Source organism: Sebastes fasciatus, chromosome 7 (genome assembly GCF_043250625.1).
Source record: "Sebastes fasciatus isolate fSebFas1 chromosome 7, fSebFas1.pri, whole genome shotgun sequence".
NCBI classification, from domain to species: Eukaryota; Metazoa; Chordata; class Actinopteri; order Perciformes; family Sebastidae; genus Sebastes; species Sebastes fasciatus.
The window spans coordinates 16,523,051-16,541,475 of NC_133801.1; positions in this window are offsets into that span (position 1 = coordinate 16,523,051).

The following is an 18,425-nucleotide window of genomic DNA, read 5'->3' on the forward strand; positions in this document are numbered from 1 at the left end:
ATTGAAGAAAACTTGAAACTAGCGATTGAGAGCATAAATTCATGTTTACAATGTTTACTGAGGTAATAAATCAAGTGAGAAGTAGGATCATTTTCTCATAGACTTCTATACAATCAGACTTCTTTTTGCAACCAGAGGAGTCGCCCCCTGCTGGCCATTAGAAAGAATGCAAGTTTAAGGCACTTCCACATTGGCTTTTTCAGACACTGTAGTTGTCCACTGCTTTAGGTTTTATTTTGGAGGAGGAATATTTTGAATTTCAAATTGCATTTATGTTGTTAATGGAACCACAGAGGGCTGGCGTGTTTGATCATATTATGTATACTAATGGCGTATACCTGAATAAATACACCTATTTGCATGTCTGCAGGTGTGGGAAATTATATGCTCAACAAAAACAGCCTGGTATGGTAGGAAAAACATTAATTATGAGGATATTTGTGTTAAAATTCTATGCAATATTGAATGATAAACTAAAGGTTACATGGTTAATCGTTAGGCTACATGCTGTATACACAACTTTGGATAAGTTTCACAAAGTTATGCCAATTTCATAGTGACGATATAAATACCTAGGAACTGCTTTCACATCCCAAATATACTTTAACCACAAACACTTTGTGCCTGCAAGAGAGTGGTGCCTGGGGGCAATGGTAATGGTTGTTATTGTCCTGTTGTGGGATTTTAAATTCCACAGTTTAAATGTTTTTTTTGTGAAATAATAAAAAAGAATATTTTTTTTTCTTTCCACTGAAGAACAAAGTCAGTGGAAAGATTTTTTTCCAAGTGTTTCCAGAGCATGTTGGTTCATATCAGAGCCATGCTATGGGGGAATATCAATCATTTTAAGAGCTCACAAGTCATTGCAGTTTATGTCCAAACCATAGACTGTATATAACGATGGACGACATGACAGCTCCCCAAAAGTGAAGCCGAAACATCTTGATCGCCCCCTGGTGGCTGGCTGCAGTATAGGTCATAAATCCCACCCCTCCATGTTAGCGGATGGGACATGAGCCAAATTCAAAAGTCAACGTACATGTCGAATACATTTTTCCCAAAGATTGTTTCTGTCATTTTAGGTAGTTCTTATAACACCGATGTACTGTATGTTCAAGTGTTCACTTTTCGAATTAGTTTGGTTTCAATTCGTCATTTGATGCTATAAAAAGGGGAAGAGACGTCATGATTGACAGCTGTGATTGACAACTGCGATTGACAGCTGCTGTGAATGAAGTTGTCGCACAGCTGGAGGCTCGGGAATTGTACGATAGAGGGGATGTAACTTTAACTTTCCATAACCGTCACCAATCTGTGTAATAAAATGTGTCAAAATGATATATAGAGATATTATGGTTAGTTGTTGTGTCTTTCTAGCCAAACAGCTACCGTGGTCCTAACGTAGCAGCTAGGTGGCTCACGCTAGCAAGCGGTGGCGGCTGTGCTCGACTTGTGATTGGTTCGGGCGGGTGTATGGGCGGGACCTCGATACCGCGGCTCCAGCTCCCCCGATCACTACTGCGCAGACTCTGGCTCCAAATTACATCAAAATCTCAAGATGGCAGCTTCTGTATCTGGGATATTTTAGCTTCAGTTTTGTACAGTGGGAGGAAGTGGAGACGCGCCGTCCATCTATATAAGCAGTTTATGGTTCAAACTATTCTGGCTGGTTCTGGACCAATATTAAATTTGGTCATCGGTACAGTGCGGTACATGTTGGTTTTCATTTCAAGTGCAGCCTGTGACCCAGTATTAATTAATATAAACAGCTCCTTTTCAATGAAACCACAGGAACAGGACTCTCTTGTCTGGTGTTATTAAAATGTGCAACCTGAGTCTCCTCTATTACTAAGCTTATTACAGTACTGAGACATTGATAAGAGCATTCATACCCAAATGAGACTTTCCCAAATTACTTCTCAGTAGAGCTGTACAGTGCATTGGTGTGGCCTGACAGGGTAATCTTCTTTCTTTTTTCTTGCTATAGGATATATTATTCATTATGACAAACTGTTTTGCCCCAGGCCAGATGAAAATTTCAACAGAATTCTGTGGTATTTGCCTTTAACTGAAGCTACTTAATGTTCAGTTTGCTATTTATCTTCATTGGGCTCGCTCAGCCTCTCCCCTGGGCGCTCTGGCTGCTGTCAGGTTATACAGTAAATCGTGACTGTGGTTTTAAATCCTCGCAATGGTCCCTGCAGCAAACGGCGGATTGAAACAAGCAGACTGCAGTCTTTCTAGAATCCATATCAGCTTCCCCCAAAACACTGTGTGATGGAACCATAATGCGGCCGTAAAACAGCAACAGCTTTCAAATACTATTTAAGGCAATTCTCCTTTTCTCATTTTGTTCTGACACTCCAAACAGTCTAAACAACAGCCATCGTCTGCAAGGCAGCAAAATCAACAAGAGCAATCCCCACTGAAACTAGCCAAATGCCTGTGTAACTGAATGCAGAAATACATCTTCAAGGCTAGTCGTGTGTTGCATCAACAAGCTGAAACAGAGTGTATTATCAGCTCATTTTAGCTGAACATTGCCCTTACCACAGATTGTTTGGTGATTTATATACTCTGTTTCTAAAGCTTAAATAGACCTAAACATTAACTCTGAACTGAAATACAAAATAGATTCATTTAGCCACTCTAAGCAGTTTCCAAACCTCCCCACATCTCCATACTTTCTATCAGGAAATGAATCAAAAGAGCAAGAAAGAATCCCAGTGAATTATACACTTTGGCATTGTTTGCTGTTATGTTTGGTTGTTGGGTTAAATCCATCACAACCCACATCAACTTTATGACAAAACCCCTAGTCATTAATATTTATAATACTTCAAGTAGATTGAGGGGACCCAGCATAAAGTCTGCCATATCTGGAAAAGCCAACTACAGCTGGCTTCCCGTTAAATCATCCTTCTTTCTCTGCGTCATTTTCTGCAGAACATGAAGCTGCACGGAACAACAACTTTAGTCATAAATAGGCAAAAACTGTCTCACAAATCACAAATTTGGCTCAGGGGTCTTTTCAATCTGTACATGATACGACGCCCTCTGTTCTTTACGGTACGACCCTCTCATCAGATGAGGAAAAACCTCAGGAAGAGCAACAGAGGAGGGATCCCTTTTCCAGGACAGACAGACGTTGGAGATGTTGTGTGTAGAGAGACAACATAAAGAAAATACGACATAGACAATCCAAAACCACCGGCAAGTGCAAAACCGTGATAACGGCGTTTGCATCGCTCATTGGCCATCCGTAACCATAATAACACTACTTTAGGAGCAACAGAAGTCAGACGTCGGCTGGCGGTACCACGGTTTTGTACTCTGCGGAGGAGTTTCACAAGCGTGTTGGAGAACTACGGTGGCCTTCAGGTAATGTAAAAATACAAAAGAGTCTGTCTAGAGCCAGTGTTTGTAGATATGAAGGGCTCATTCTAAGCTAACAAAAACACAACGATTCTTAGAGTCAAGTGATTATACACTAATCAAAATGAATATTATATTCCCTTTCTGCTAATAGGTCCCCCGAAATGTTAAACACTGTTCCTTTAAAGTGTATGGTTTTAGCAAATTAAAACTGGTGAAATTATTATATCTCCAGATATCTCCACTGATTGCTGCTCAGGATGTGTTTTAAATTACATTTTTTGTTGCATTGTAATAAAACTGAGTAAGAACGGTTTTGACAGCTCTTCCCTGGTGGTAATAGATTCTTCAGTTTAAAAACCTCCTTCCACTGTGTTCTACTGTTGTCCTTTCTTAATTAAACTATTTTCTAATCTCCGATGCTCTGAAGTTATTTGAAGGAGCACATTCTTTGTTTTAAATGTGACATTTAAGTAGTATACAATCTTGATTTATATGGCCTCACTGACAACTATATTTAATGCACGAGAGGCACAAAGCAACTTTATCACCTTTTTTCCCCCACAGCTAAACATGTTTTCTTTGTGTACAAGTGGTGAATATTGTGTCTTCTAATTTAGTCATTTCAGTGATATTACAAGTAGCGCACCTTTTGACGGTGCACATGTTTAATAGTTAGAACTGGGTCAGCTCCAGAGGCACTGTCCTTCAGGTCACCCAACACTCTCACCTCGCTGCTGAAGTGAAAAGAATTTCAATAAGTTGCTCAATTAAATAGGCTTATTTTTTTTATTCAATGTGTCATCACACACATTTTCTTGTCCTTGGCTGTGGTCGAAAAGTGTTTTTTGCTTAGGAAGGCTTCTAATGGAATGAAATGACCTGGAAGTATCTCAGTAGCAGCCATGATAAGAGCTGTTTGAATTCTCTAAATGTTAAGGAAAGGTGCTTCAATGCTTCCTTCCTTATCTCCTTTAGCATAGGATACACTGGACCATCCTTTACTAAAGGAAAGGAGAGAATAACATCCCACAATTCCTTGCGATCACAACTTTTAAAGCAACGCACCATTCGGCAGTTCCTGAAAACAAACGATATGCTTATCTTGCATATTATTTTCATATACTATTTGGGATTTATGTTGATACATATGAGTGGACAGTGACAACCATCTTGTTTCACTTTCTCTCTTTTTTTTTCGAACTAGTAACAAGTAAAAGACAACAATAACAAATAAAAGGAACAGTAAACATATAGCAAACAAATTATCATTATAAATAAATGTTACGTCCGAAAAGGAATAAGAAGAAATATACATTCAATGGTTCTACTCCTTCGCCATAACTCAAAACATAACTCAATATTTATCATATAAACTTTGTGGTAGCCTATATAAGTTATTCCTTTTTTATTTCAAAGTAATCCAGTCATCAACACAGCCCAGTAAAAAGAAACACAGATGCCAGAGGTGAGTGAGCCACATCTCTGATGCTTTAATCAACCTTTTTTTTGTTTCTTTCCCCATGTTTTCCAAGCATGACATCTTGTGTGCCTCTCTTCCTCTCTCTCGTCTGCCCCTTGGCTTGCTCACCAGCTGGAGTCTGCAGCCCGAACATGCACCTCTGTGTTTCTTTTGTTAGCTTCCTCTTTGTCTGTTATAAACACTTCTGTGACAAAGCATTGGCCTTCTGCTGTTCTGCCCCGTGCCACAACTTAACAGCCACATTAAACTGTTGATATTAATGGTAATGTCAGTCCTAGTTGTGTGCACTAGGACATGCATTATCATAATAGAATGATAGTTCACACAGGGTTATTCTATTACTGTGCCAGTCAACCACAGAATCTATTACTGCCTCCTAATTTGAGGTTCTTCGTCCTTTGGAGTCCAAATTTGAAGAATGAATGCTTCATAAAGGCTTGACAAGGCTGCCTCACTCCAAATGCTGGTTCAATTTTAGCAGAAAAATAGAACTGTTTGCCCGAATTCACAAAATGAAACCGGTGTATCCTTTATTCCTTTCAGTATAATGGTGTATTCAGCAAATCCTTGTTATTTTTTGTTGGGAAATATCAGTGACAGTGACAAACAGCATTTACCTTCAAGTGGTAAATACATCACTTGAACTGGATCAGTGCCATAAAAGCACAGTTTTTTTTCCCAGCATCTGAATACACTATTAATCGTGGGCCATTACAGATAAAAGTAACATGGTAGTATTTTCCATTAACTTGGTGACGTATCCTCACACAACGGTTCGTCTTATTCCTCATTTTTTGTGTGCTTCTATACGAATGTCCAGCAACAAACGTGTCAATTTCCGCTCCAGTTTTTTCAAAATAAACTTCCATCTTCACATGAAACAACTTAGTTAGGTTTCAGCAACAAAACTACTTAGTTAGGTTTAGGAAAACATCGTGGTTTGGGTTTAAATATCTACGGAAGTGGCGTAGTTACATGACAAATAAATCAATGTTGACTTCTGGTTTTACACTAACTTTGTCTGCACTTTGAAGGCAACTAAGAAATATATTTGGGCTGTGTCCTTTGAAGAATGCAATCCCTGAATTGTGATGTTGCTTAAGGGAACGGGGTGTAACATTTAGGGGGATCTTTTGTCAGAAACACTGGCTCTAGAAAGGGCCATTCGCGTTTTCGCGTCGGCCACCGTAGTTACATGCTTGGCACATGGGAGGAGTTTTCGATTGTTGCAGTCTGCAACCTCAATTCTAGATACTGCCAGATCTAACCCTGTCTCCTACAAAATTACATTCCAGTACAACTTAACTGCATTCTCAGTTACATTTCGAAGGAAACATATTTCCCCCCAGGATTCCGGTACAGTTTCAAACACGTGGTTAACGTTGTAAATTGAAACAAAACTAAAAGAAATGCAACAACACTACTTAGTTAGTTTTAGGCAACACAACTACTGGGTTAGTTTTAGTAAAAATCAGCATTGTTTGGCTTAAAATAACTACGGGACACGAAAAGCGGTCTCCTGGTGGAAAGTCCTGTGTTTGTTGGACCCATACACCTCCCCACCAGCCCGCCAGTATTGGACTTTCTCGCTTGTTATATTATACCACGTAACTTTATTAACGGTCGCTCGATATACTATGCCACTTTGCGGCTGTCCGCAAACGTAGAAACTAATTTGTGATACGTCAAAGAGAAACGACAAAATACGTCTCCTTCCAAACATAATTGAGAATTCAGAACGTAATTTTTAGGACACAGGGCTGCCAGATCCTACACACTGCACCTTTAAGTTGTTAAATTGGTTACATCATAGGCCTGTTAATGTTGTTTGCCAGGATTCAAGGTGAAGTCTAGTGCAAACATACAGAAAACAATGTGCTCATATTGTTCTATGTCTATGTGTGTGTAAATGTTATTGATGCGTACAGCTTTTGAATGTGTCTGTCCTGTCCAGAGAGCTTTGCAACGCAGCGCCGGACGACACAACTGGCATTGGACAAACACTCATCCACACAGCATTGTTATTTAAACAGACATGTGGGCACTAGGAGGCGTCATGCATTTCAAGTTGCTCCCTTGAGGGACAAACTCGCAACCTCTGGATTAATAACGCAAACAGACACACATGCAGCTTGGCACACATGAGCGCGTGCACAGGGAGGGACGTACGAATGTCCACACAATCCTAACTCCCAAACACACATTGGCATATAATCCAGATAACACATGCTGCTGATACAGAACATATGGAACGCGGACCGCAGAACTCCAGGGAAACCATAGCAACCACTGATTAAAGAATCTGCATTCTTAATTGAGCAGCTGTTTTCCCACAATTCACCGCCCTGTCAAATATTGAATATGATAAGCCAGCACAAATATGGTGACTAGCCAGCCCCATACTATAGTAATGCAGTAAAACTATTTAGTTTTTGTCTGTGTTTTTACTGGTCCGCTGCCCATAGGCAAGGACACATCTTCACACTGTCCTCCAAACCAAGCTGTTGTGGTGCTGAATTAGTTCTGCTGCGGCGTTAAATTTATGATCAGATGGGAAGTCCAGTTTGGTCCACTGATTCTCACACAGAAAACTTATATGTATAAATTATCTAAGAGCTTGGATGATATAAATCATCTTTAATGCCGCAGCACAAATAAAACTAAGCACAGACGGCAGGGCTATGGAAGTGAATGCAGATTGATTTAACCAGAGTGGCAGCCATCCAGCTATGGTAGGAGTTCCCAACCATACATACAGTACAGTAGGGCTGGGACGATACACCTATCTCCCGATTCGATATGATCACAAAACTTGGGTGCCAATTTGATATGTATTACGATTCTACAAGTATTGCAATTTGATATTACAATTTATTGCAATTTTTGTTAACTTTTTTAGCATTAGACCATAATAAAAAGTTGAATCCTACACTTCAACGGACTTTTAATTAGGAAAATATTTAAATGATACAGTAAAAATGTTTGATTTTCAGTCTGTATGTAATCAGAGATGTCCTGAAGTCAAATATATCAGTCATTGTCAGACATTATTTTTTATTTCTTTTCCAGCAATCCAAAAATCAAAGAATAAAGACATTTCCATCACAAACTAGTGGTATTTTCTTTTTAATTTATAAGGGACATGTAATGTTTTATACTTCTGTTGAATATAATCCAATCAACCAAATCTAGTTCCATATATGTATTTTGTATATACAGTTCCCTTTGATAACACCTTATTTTGAAAACTGGACGTACTCACACGTGTATACTTCCTGAAACTTCGCCAAGTCCGTTGCTAGCTCTGCCGTCAGCTCCGTTCTCTTTATACATCCATGGTCAGCTCCATCGGGGCCGTTTGAATGCATTTAACATACATGTCAGTATATGGGTGCTCTACAGTTGTAGCGTCGGCCAATTTGACCTAAGAGATGAGAGTGACGGCCGGCTTGACTGCGCGTTACAATACGATAACATTTTCTGTCAATGACAGAGTTAGCATGCAGCTTTAGTCGTGATGTCTAGCTCTGCTTTTCCTGGCAATGTGTGAAACCCAAAGTGTTTCCATACTTTACTGTATGTGTAGTGTTTACCACCAAATTTAACATGTGAGGGTGCAGGTCATATCCCAGTGACCCTCCGCCGTTTTGTACTTTCTCATTGTGGCCGGCTGCGATTTGTTTTGGTGACGGATACAGAACATCTTTGACGTCACGTTTCTCAGACTACAACAATAAAAGCGGTAACTTCCTTCTACTTCCACATAGACTAAACTGAAGCAAATATATCGATTCTGGCATTAAAAAATCTATTTCAAAATCATAACCAAAAAAAATTGTGATACATAGGTGAATTGTTTTTTTTCCCACCCCTACTGTACAGGATACCCTCCACTTTTTTAATGCTTTTCTTGCAAACAGCTGCATGTGTACACTTAAACCACAGGTCCAGTTTTCAAACTGTGCTTTACAAAGGTGTAACACACCGCAGGGCCTCTTCCTGGCAGTGGATGAAGGTGCTACAGTAGCTGTTTGTTTCTGCATGAGCTGCTGGAAGAATCGCATCATCACACTGCAGTCCTCCACCTGGCAGTCGATGAGAGCGCTGCCCTTATGACACAAAGCACAATAGGTGCTGACCGAAGTCTCATCCGCTTTTACCCTTGTGCTGTGTTGCCATCCTGGATACTGACACTGCTGTACCGTAGCATCATCTCTTATACTGGCATCATCTTATGACAAGTTTTCCACCTCCAACTAAAGATCGGAGAGCTGCTGTCCTGACTACAGAGCGGGAACAATTGAGTTCTTCAGTCAGAATTGGTGGAAAAATTCTTGGCAAAACAAGAAAGACATTGCAGAATGCTTTAATGCAATGCAATTTAAACGTACCATATGGAAAAACAACGACAGAGGTACAATTTAATCCTCCACAAGCTAAACAGAAATTAAATATAATCAGATGTTGACACTGACAACCCTGTGTTTTCACATGAGAATCTGTTTCCTGTAGCCTGGGAACAAATGCATAGTAAAATCTGAAATATGCTTTGAATCGACTTAAAAGGTTTCTTTCTGGCAAGAAAAGAAAAACAATATTAAAAATGTTGATTAATTACATTTTGAATGAGTTGGCTACATTTCATAACATCTTGTTAGGGGAAACAATAGATGGAAAGTTGTTTTGGTTTTTGGTGCTAATTAGGTGTTCTTAGGCTATAATTCTGTGTCTGTGTGTGTGTGTGTGTGTGTGTGTGTGTGATGCTCTGGCCACACAAAGGTATTTCTTTGTTCATTTAATCAGGTGAAGGAGGTAATTTATTTGTAGGATTGGTGGCTCTAGAAACAAATGTGCAGTTGTACAAGGCAACTTGTTGCCCTGATTCTGTCTCCCACCTCCTCAGTAGTACATTTAAATACATGTTGACAGAGCGACCACAGAATGACATGCTAACATTCACACTGGGGCCTGTGATCCATGCAAGCGTATAGTGGTTAAACCAACCAATTTCTGAGGTTGGGAAATAGGGTATGATGTTGTGATACTCACTCAGCCCCATTGGTAAATTCTAATTAGTGCTGACGTATGAAGAGTAGTGTACTTTGTAGTAGTGTAAAGGGTAAAAAATCTTTATCCACTGCGAGGGTCGTAAAGGAGAGAGGGTGTCATATTTCTGATTTGTGATACTAGCTATATAAATAAAATGTACTTGACTATTGAAAATTACCATTAAATACAGTAAGCGATTGCTCTTCAGTCCTTCACCACCACCACCACTAGTGCCGATACTACCGCAACACCCGTTTGCTTGACCAAACTGTCGGTGACAGAGATGCATTGTGGGTAATGTAGGCCCCACGTTTTGACAAGGAAGAAGAATTGCTAACACTTTATTTTACAGGTCCTCAAATTTTATGGTAATTAGGTGATAATTAGCAAGTAACCTATTTGAAAATTCTTTGGAATTACTGCCAAATTACCCCAATATTTACCTAAAAATGTATCGAAAATTACTTTATTATAAACATTATTTTCCGCTATTTCCCAATAGCTGGTCATTTATTTATTTTATTTATTTAATTTCCAGAAAAAGAATACTAAGTTAATTGATATGCTTTATTTCCATAGATAATAATTAGCAAATAACTTATTTGAAATTTCTTAAAAAACTTCCTGAATCATTACATTAGCTACCAGGTTACATTTGTGTAGACAATAAGTCACAAAATGATGAGATTAGTTCCTGATCAGTAGTGTCTCCTGTTAGTTTTGGTTTTCAAACTCCAATGAAGAGCAGCGCACAGCCGCTTCTCAAGCCTAAGGGCCCTATTTTAATGATTCTATGCTATTTTAGCATATAATTATTAAATTATGTTCATAATAAAGTAATTTTTGATCAATTTTGAGGTAAATATTTGGGTAATTTGGCAGTAATTCCAAAGAAATTTCAAATGGGTTACTTGCTAATTATCACCTAATTCTCATGAAATTTGCAGAGCTGTAAAACCAGTTACCAGAAGAAGAATTGTGGAATAAAAAAAAGGCTATCTTTGGTTCTGCTGCATTGATTTTGATACTTCTTTTTAACTGTCCATTGTGGCGGTACGTGTCCACAGGGGCGTTTTTTATCGCAAGGGGACGCGACGCTTCCCAACATTGGACGCTTGGTGTGCTGTCCCTAGAAACAAGGCATTCGGCTCCTGATTGGACGAACGCTTTCCCGCCGTGGGCTGCTGCTCCCAGCTTTCAAACCGGAACCAGTATGGAGGCTCGTTTGGAAACTTTCTTCTCTTATTTCACGTAAATAGTTCACTGAAATGTGTTTCTGAAAACATTTGAGGCGAGAAATAATCCAGCAGTTGATGAATCTGTCTTTAATTTGGATCAACAGCGTTTATTTTAAAAGATCCTCGGGAGTTTCGAGAGGCGGCGAGTCGCGTCGGACGCCCGTGATTTACATAAAGTAGACGAGCCCTCAACTTTATGCAAATAAGGAGCAGGCGTCGTGACGCCTAGTCTCTCGAATCGCAACGCCACGCTACCAGAATGCATTGCGCGGCTGCTTACATAGACAATGAATTGGGAGCGTGGAAATGACGGAGCCTGTGGACACGTACCATAAGTCTGATAGTGTTGTACGAGTTCAATGCTCAATCGCCGGTGTGCTCTTTTAAGTAAAAGCATCACTTTATATTAAATTCTTCCATCAGTGATATCAACATCTCTGTGTCCGTTGTATGATGCAGAAAAGATGTCTTGAAATTAGTTAACATAATGACATAAAACTTAATCTTAGATCACCCTAAAGTGAAAATAAGAGTACCTACAGTAAAAGCTTGACTGAATTCATAGTTCATATTTCACCTACCATGAAACAAAAATATATGCCTGAGACTTCGCTCTTTCAGGATCAGAAAATACTTTATTGATCCCTGGGTGTAAATTGGGTAAATTCATTTGGTATGCAATTTTTAACAATATGATTCGTTGGTCCCAAGATATATAAAAGAGTGCAAAAACTGTGACAAGATGCTCCAGTCTTCTATATCACTAATCATTACTGTGATGATTAATATGAAGGTCATATTTGCTAACACAATGAATATATATATGTTGTCATTTGGAGGATATCTGTGCATATTTTGATACAAGAAAAAAACTGGCTAACTAAGTTGACAGAAATTCTGCATTTAGAGAGAATTTAATTTCTTCTTAAAAACAAACTCAGGGAGTTTGACAAGATTTGGCACCCCTTAATCTCCTACCTAAAAGGCCAAAATAACTCAAATCCTACATGCAACATTAGGTAACACTCCTGAGGAGGGTTGAGGGCTGTACTCTGTGATGTGAAGACTATTTCTTAAGTAGTCCACTTCACATACTGTATATTAAATACTGTGATGTTTTTTGTTGTTTGATGTATGTTTGTTTGCTTTAAAAATAAGGATGCATGCTTATCCTGGATGCCATATATAATACAGATATTTGAAACAAAACAATTTCAATAAACTAGGCCAATGATACATGTGAACATATCCTGCTGGGACGTTCAACATGACCAAGACAAGAAATAAAATAGCAAAAGGAAAGTGTGTTTCTGTTGCCAAGGCTCAGAGGATTCCTGGAGGGAAATTGAAGGTGGTGCATAAATATTACTGCTCCAGACACAGTGGAATACTTTTCATAGAAACTACAGTATACATACTGTATCCCATCAGAGGAAGATAAAAAGTGCAACTCCCTTCTCACTATTTATTCATCCAAATCAACAGCATCTTCAAGGAGTCGTGGGCGATGTCATTTTTCAACGAGTTGACTGAGATTAAGGAAAGCTTTTTGTGTATTTAAAGACTATTATAATCAGTGCAGTTTCCATGGCAATACCTGCTTTAAAAAGAACTAGCATCAGGAGGCTGTCGACGCCGGGGTTAAGCACAAAGTTAACACACTAACTCATTAATCCTCCTTCATGAGACTCCTGATGATTGTAGTTTTTTAACATTTGCCTTTGAGGACCTACTGTAAAAAATAGAAAAATAAAATAGATACATTTAAAAAAGATTTCAACCCATTGTGCTCTCTCGGAGGTGCTGTAGGGTTCAACAAACACACCACAGTCCTATTATCTCAAATCTAATGGCCAACCACTGACTATGTATGTAAATATAGTATGTCTTGCTATGGTAGAAACGAAACACACAGAGCCAATAGATAAGAATGTACCACTCTTTTTAGAAGGATTTGTAAAATCGACATAAAAACTCAAATGAAAAATGTCTATGTATAAAAATGCTTTGTATTTTAACAGCAATCTAAACCATAGTTACACTGGGTGCACAGTGTGGATACAGTAAAGGCATGGTCACACGTGTGTGAAATTAACATTTGCCTCCCGTTCATTCCCATTCTAAGCGAGCGAAGGGGCGAAAGAGTTCAACTTTGGTGAACTTTCAGTTTGAAAATCGCATCGGCAGGCAATGGTCGCTCACCTGCATTCGCATATGTGCTACAGTGCCTCAACTTGTGAAGACCACTGTGTTCTTAAAATAATTTGTGCCAAAGCTATTTCACTGAATAACTGAAAACCTATTGACCTACTGATGGAACTAGAGTAAAAGTCAGTCAGTCATCATTTACCACAAATATAGCTAAAAGCACATGAAGCACGTGTCAATTTCTCTTCGAGTCTTTTCAAAATAAAAACTACTTGGTTCAGGAAAAGATCGCCTTAGTTAGGTTTGGACAACAAAACTACTTAGTTAGGTTCAGGAAAAGATTGCATTTTGGGTTAAAATAACACCGAAAGTGGTGTAAATTAAGTACGGAAGTTACGTGACAAAACTACTTAGTTAGGTTTAGGAAAAGATCGCAGTCTGGGTTAAAATGACACAGGTAGTAGCGTAGTGTTGTTTTTTATCCATACCGACGTCCACCTGGCGTTTGTCTCTCTTTATATTTCCTGGTTCACAATTACGTGGAGTACATGCAAATTGATTTTGTGGGATATATACAAATTACAGTGCATTTAAAGCCTCCACTTGTGTTTCCCTATCTTTCATTCACTCAGCATGAGACAGTATTCTCAGTCTAATTAGGAAGGATTTCCATTTTTAGATGTAATTAAATAGATATAAATAATAAAAAAGAAGCCTCTTTGAGCCTCAGTGTTTCTTCTGCAGGATTCCCCCAAGACAGCGGTTCTTTATTCCTCATCACTGATGAAGACAACAGGGATGCTTCATCAAAATCAACCTCCCAGTCAAACACTTTTTTGTTTTGCTGATGAAGTCACTGGACAGATAATTAGATGTTCCTGCTTCGGGAATTTAACACATTGAACACTTTTTTTACGCTCAGCTTTGAGGATAACAAGGTTTTTCCCTCAAGTGACAAACTATCAAATTTTTTAAATTGATGTCGCTGACAACACGTTTTACCTCAGTGTGTTGTCTTCTACTTTCTTGCTCTGTGTATTTCCATCTCTATATGTTTCTTCAGCAATCTGATTGATAACATTTACACCTGAGATTGAACGACACACACACGTATTCTCCCAGGGTTGGTAATGAACAATCTGTTTCTATATATTTCCTTGTTTGGGAGTTTGTTTGCCGGCTGTTTGTCTGCAAAGTGGTTGGTGTTTATTGGAGAATACCGAGAAGGGAAGTAAGATGTGCGTCAGTCTTGCTGCAGATCGGCACGCTCATCTGTCACTGCTAATGTTTCGACGTGTCACTGCAGATGTTCAGGAGAGCACAGGATATTAATGGAGTGTTGTCTCTCCACCTGATTTCATCTGATGAATATCAACAAAGATTATAGACAAGATGGAGAAGAGAGAAGGAAAGGAAGGAGAGCAAGGGGGCAGATAGAGATAACAGGGGAAGTAAAAACATGATATTTTGATGGTGCAATGTCACTATTTTTCAAAATAGCTTTCAATAAAATGTCAATGATTGTGATTTCTGCAGGAGTTTAAAGGAAATAGTCCTGGAGAAAGAACGACACTGATTCCTGAAATGTTAGAGGTGCGTGTTCCCTGCATCACGCCATGATCCATAAATTATGAGGGATGCATGTCAGTGCTTCAATTAAACATTGTTTTATTACCAGGGCCAGTCAACCTTAGGAAGGGAAGCTTTATTTAAACCTGTAGTAGGCAGAATATTTTTGGCATCATTGGGCAAAAATTCCATAATAACCTTTCAGCATTTTGTAATTCAAGTGTTCTGAGAGAAAACTAGACTCCTGCATCTCCTCATGGCTCTGTTTTAAAAAAGAATCTTGCCCGTGATGGGAGACTTTGGCCAATCGCAGGTCATTTCAGAGAGAGAGCATTCCTATTGGCTGTTCATTCAGCGGAGGCAGCTGTCAATCACTCGCAAACTCCGATCAAACAGTTAAACTAGACAGCGCTGATCAAATATGAATCAATATTCTGTTACTGTAATGCCTATTTCTCACCTCAAATGTTTTCAGAAACATCTTGTAGTGTACTGTTGAGAAATTTGAAATTTTGGTGTTTGGTTTTTCCTCGACTGATGGCTTCCGAGTCACAAACTTTCTCATTTTACAGCTAAACAGTACACCACAAGATGTTTCTGAAAACATTTGAGGTGAGAAATAGGCATTACAGTAACATAATATTGATTAATATTTGATCAGCGCTGCCTAGTTTGACCGTTTGGTCGGAGTTAGCGAGTGATTGACAGCTTCTCAGAGACGGCAGGCTCCAGCTTAGCTCTGATTGGTTGTTTTCCTCCGGTCTGTGAAATCCTTCAGATGCTGTCAGGAGCACAGGAGGACACAGAGGCATATGATTTATTTTTTTCAAATTACCTGTCTCATGCACTACTGTCAGGATATAGTGACCGTTTTATAAAAATAACTTTTTTTAATCATATTTGCTCCATTTATACCCACTACAGCTTTAAGCACAATGTAAGTATACGCTGACAGACGGGGCTTTTCACTCAATGTCAGCGTGCTGCTATTAAACAGGAGGCCCTGGCATGGACCCTTCATTATACTTCAAATCTCCTGATGCATCAATATTTAAACTCTTTTTTCTCAACGCATGCCAGCCAGCGGAGCACGCAAACAGACAAAAGAAGAAGACAGCCCTAAACAAAACAGACAGTCACGCAGCTTTGATGCACCATTTGCTGCCAGGCTCGCTAGCCACGCTCACTAAAAGAGACTTTTATGTATTCCCACCAAGCCGCGGCTCTCAGGGAACAGGTGATGCAATTGAAGGTATACACACACTGTGCATTTATTATCAGTCATCCTACGGGGACTTTTTCTTCATATACTGTCTTTGAATGAGCAGTTTGTGCAATTAGTTTTGCGTCTACGCAACAAGCTGGATGAGAAATCGATGTTGGGAAGTGGGACCATCAATTCATGACATTAGCCTGCAGGGCCACCGCGTGTAATTGCTGTGCCTGCCGGGGAAAAATCCCCCTGAGATCTCCCTCCGCTAGATTAACCTTAACCACATACCAGTCCATATCTCCACACGTCATAAGGATTCAATTGATGCAGCACAAACCGTTAGCAGTTAGTGAATTGATTAGTGACTGTCTCTATGGCTTAGTCACAGTCACTGTGACCACTGACCACTCATGCTGAGCCAATGAAGATATTGATAAATGTGTTCCCCAAAGTTTTGCTCTTGATGAATCTACAAGTGCTGGACTTTTCCTGTGGCAAAATGGGTAAAAGAGATGAGATCAAATTAGCAGGTCCATCCACAACAACTTTCCTGTTGCTGTTTCTGTAATACTCGGATATGAAATCTTTTGCGTGACAATTTTGTTTCTCACATTAGTTCCTCGATGCAAATTGACTGATGAAAGTGGCCAAAAATGCAGCAGAAAAGTGAGTGTATTAACAACAGGTACACAAGTTTGCCAGCTAATGTTGTTGCCTATATATTCATGGAGGCGAATGGGCATCGGAAATACTTGATTTAATAAATAATGTGGACTTGAAGAACATTATTTTCAAAAAAGCAAATTTGGAGGTGGAGGAGTTTGAATACCAAGTCCGGGGCTAAATGCATACAATCATGGGGAGAAGAAATCTGGCAAAAGCCAAAATTGAGAACTTACTGTTTATTTAAGAAAGATTACAAATGTGAAAAATATGTTAAATATAATTTGCCTAAAAGTCAGAGGTCACTTTCAGGACACCCAAGAACACTTTACAAAGATACTATAATAATCGAACAGATAAAAACAGCCAGAAAACACCAGCAGAGCAAACATAACGAGTAATACGAAAGGGGTCACTCGTAGTGATCCTATAGAGAATTATCAACCGACTCATGCGATTCCATTTAGGAGCGTTTTTGTGTCTTTCAGCTTGTTGTTTTGGTTTTACGGTCTGCAGCTTTACTGTTTCGGCTCACTCTCATCAGCCTCGTCTTGAGGGACCAGCAGGCAGGCAGCTCCTCTCTGATCACTCAGTATTCATTCATTCAGTCTGCTCAGTGACCTTGCATTATTACCAACTCTCTTCTCATTCCAGACCCCGCCACTGCCTCCTGTCCTCCAGTGACCCCTTTCCACACCAGTTCTCCCACCTGACCTGCTCCACCCGCCCAATCACCTGCTTCCCATTCACCTGATTACCCTTCGCAGTTTACACCGGACATTTTCACCTGCTCTTTGCCGGATTGTCTTTTTTGTTAGCTTAGCGTTTCTCTTGATCCTCACTACCTGAACATCTTCTTGATTTCTCGGACTTTGATTCTTTCCTACTCCCTGCGTGGTGAGGTTTGCCTTTCTTTGTTTGCCTCTCTGGTTTTTGACCCCTGTCTGTTTTTGGAATTAACCTTTTGGATTTAGAATTTGACTTGTGTCTCTCTGAGTCGTGCTTGTTGGTCTCTACGTGTTCTGTGTCCAGTGATTGTTAAGTTGTGTTCACACTATACGAGCAACACAGCAACAGACTTCAAGTCATTTTCAATGGAAGCCGGTGACATGAAGCTACAAACTGATGCCCGACACTTGACGTGACACGCTACAAATCAAAGTTGAGCTGGTCTTAACTGGTTGTTAAAGCGCCAACCAATCATATGTTATTTTTTTTTGTTCACCCTGTTCCGTTCCATGTAAAAGAAATACTGTTAGCCAGTTCCCAGTGCTATTTAACAACAAAACACATCAACAAGCGCTTGAGCAACTCGTAGTGTGAACACAGCATTATAGATAAACCGTACGCCACCTGTCTAGTAACGGCGGGCAGAAAAAAAGCAATAAATCTGAAAAATATTGGAGCATTAATCACAAAACAGCAAAATATTTCCCTCAGGAGTTGGAGATTAGAACAGAGTTAATGAGAGTGAAATATTGCGCTTATCTTTGCCATATGGACAACAATATGGCTCCATATACAGTAAATACTAATGCTGCTCTTTTTCTGCTGCATGTGTCATAGCATTTTTTTTTTAACTAATAAGTTCACCACATCAACTTTATCAAGTGATATTATCTTAATGTGTTTCACAGCAAAATGCTCTGCCTTCAAAGTGGCTCAAAAAATCTAATAATGCCGGTTT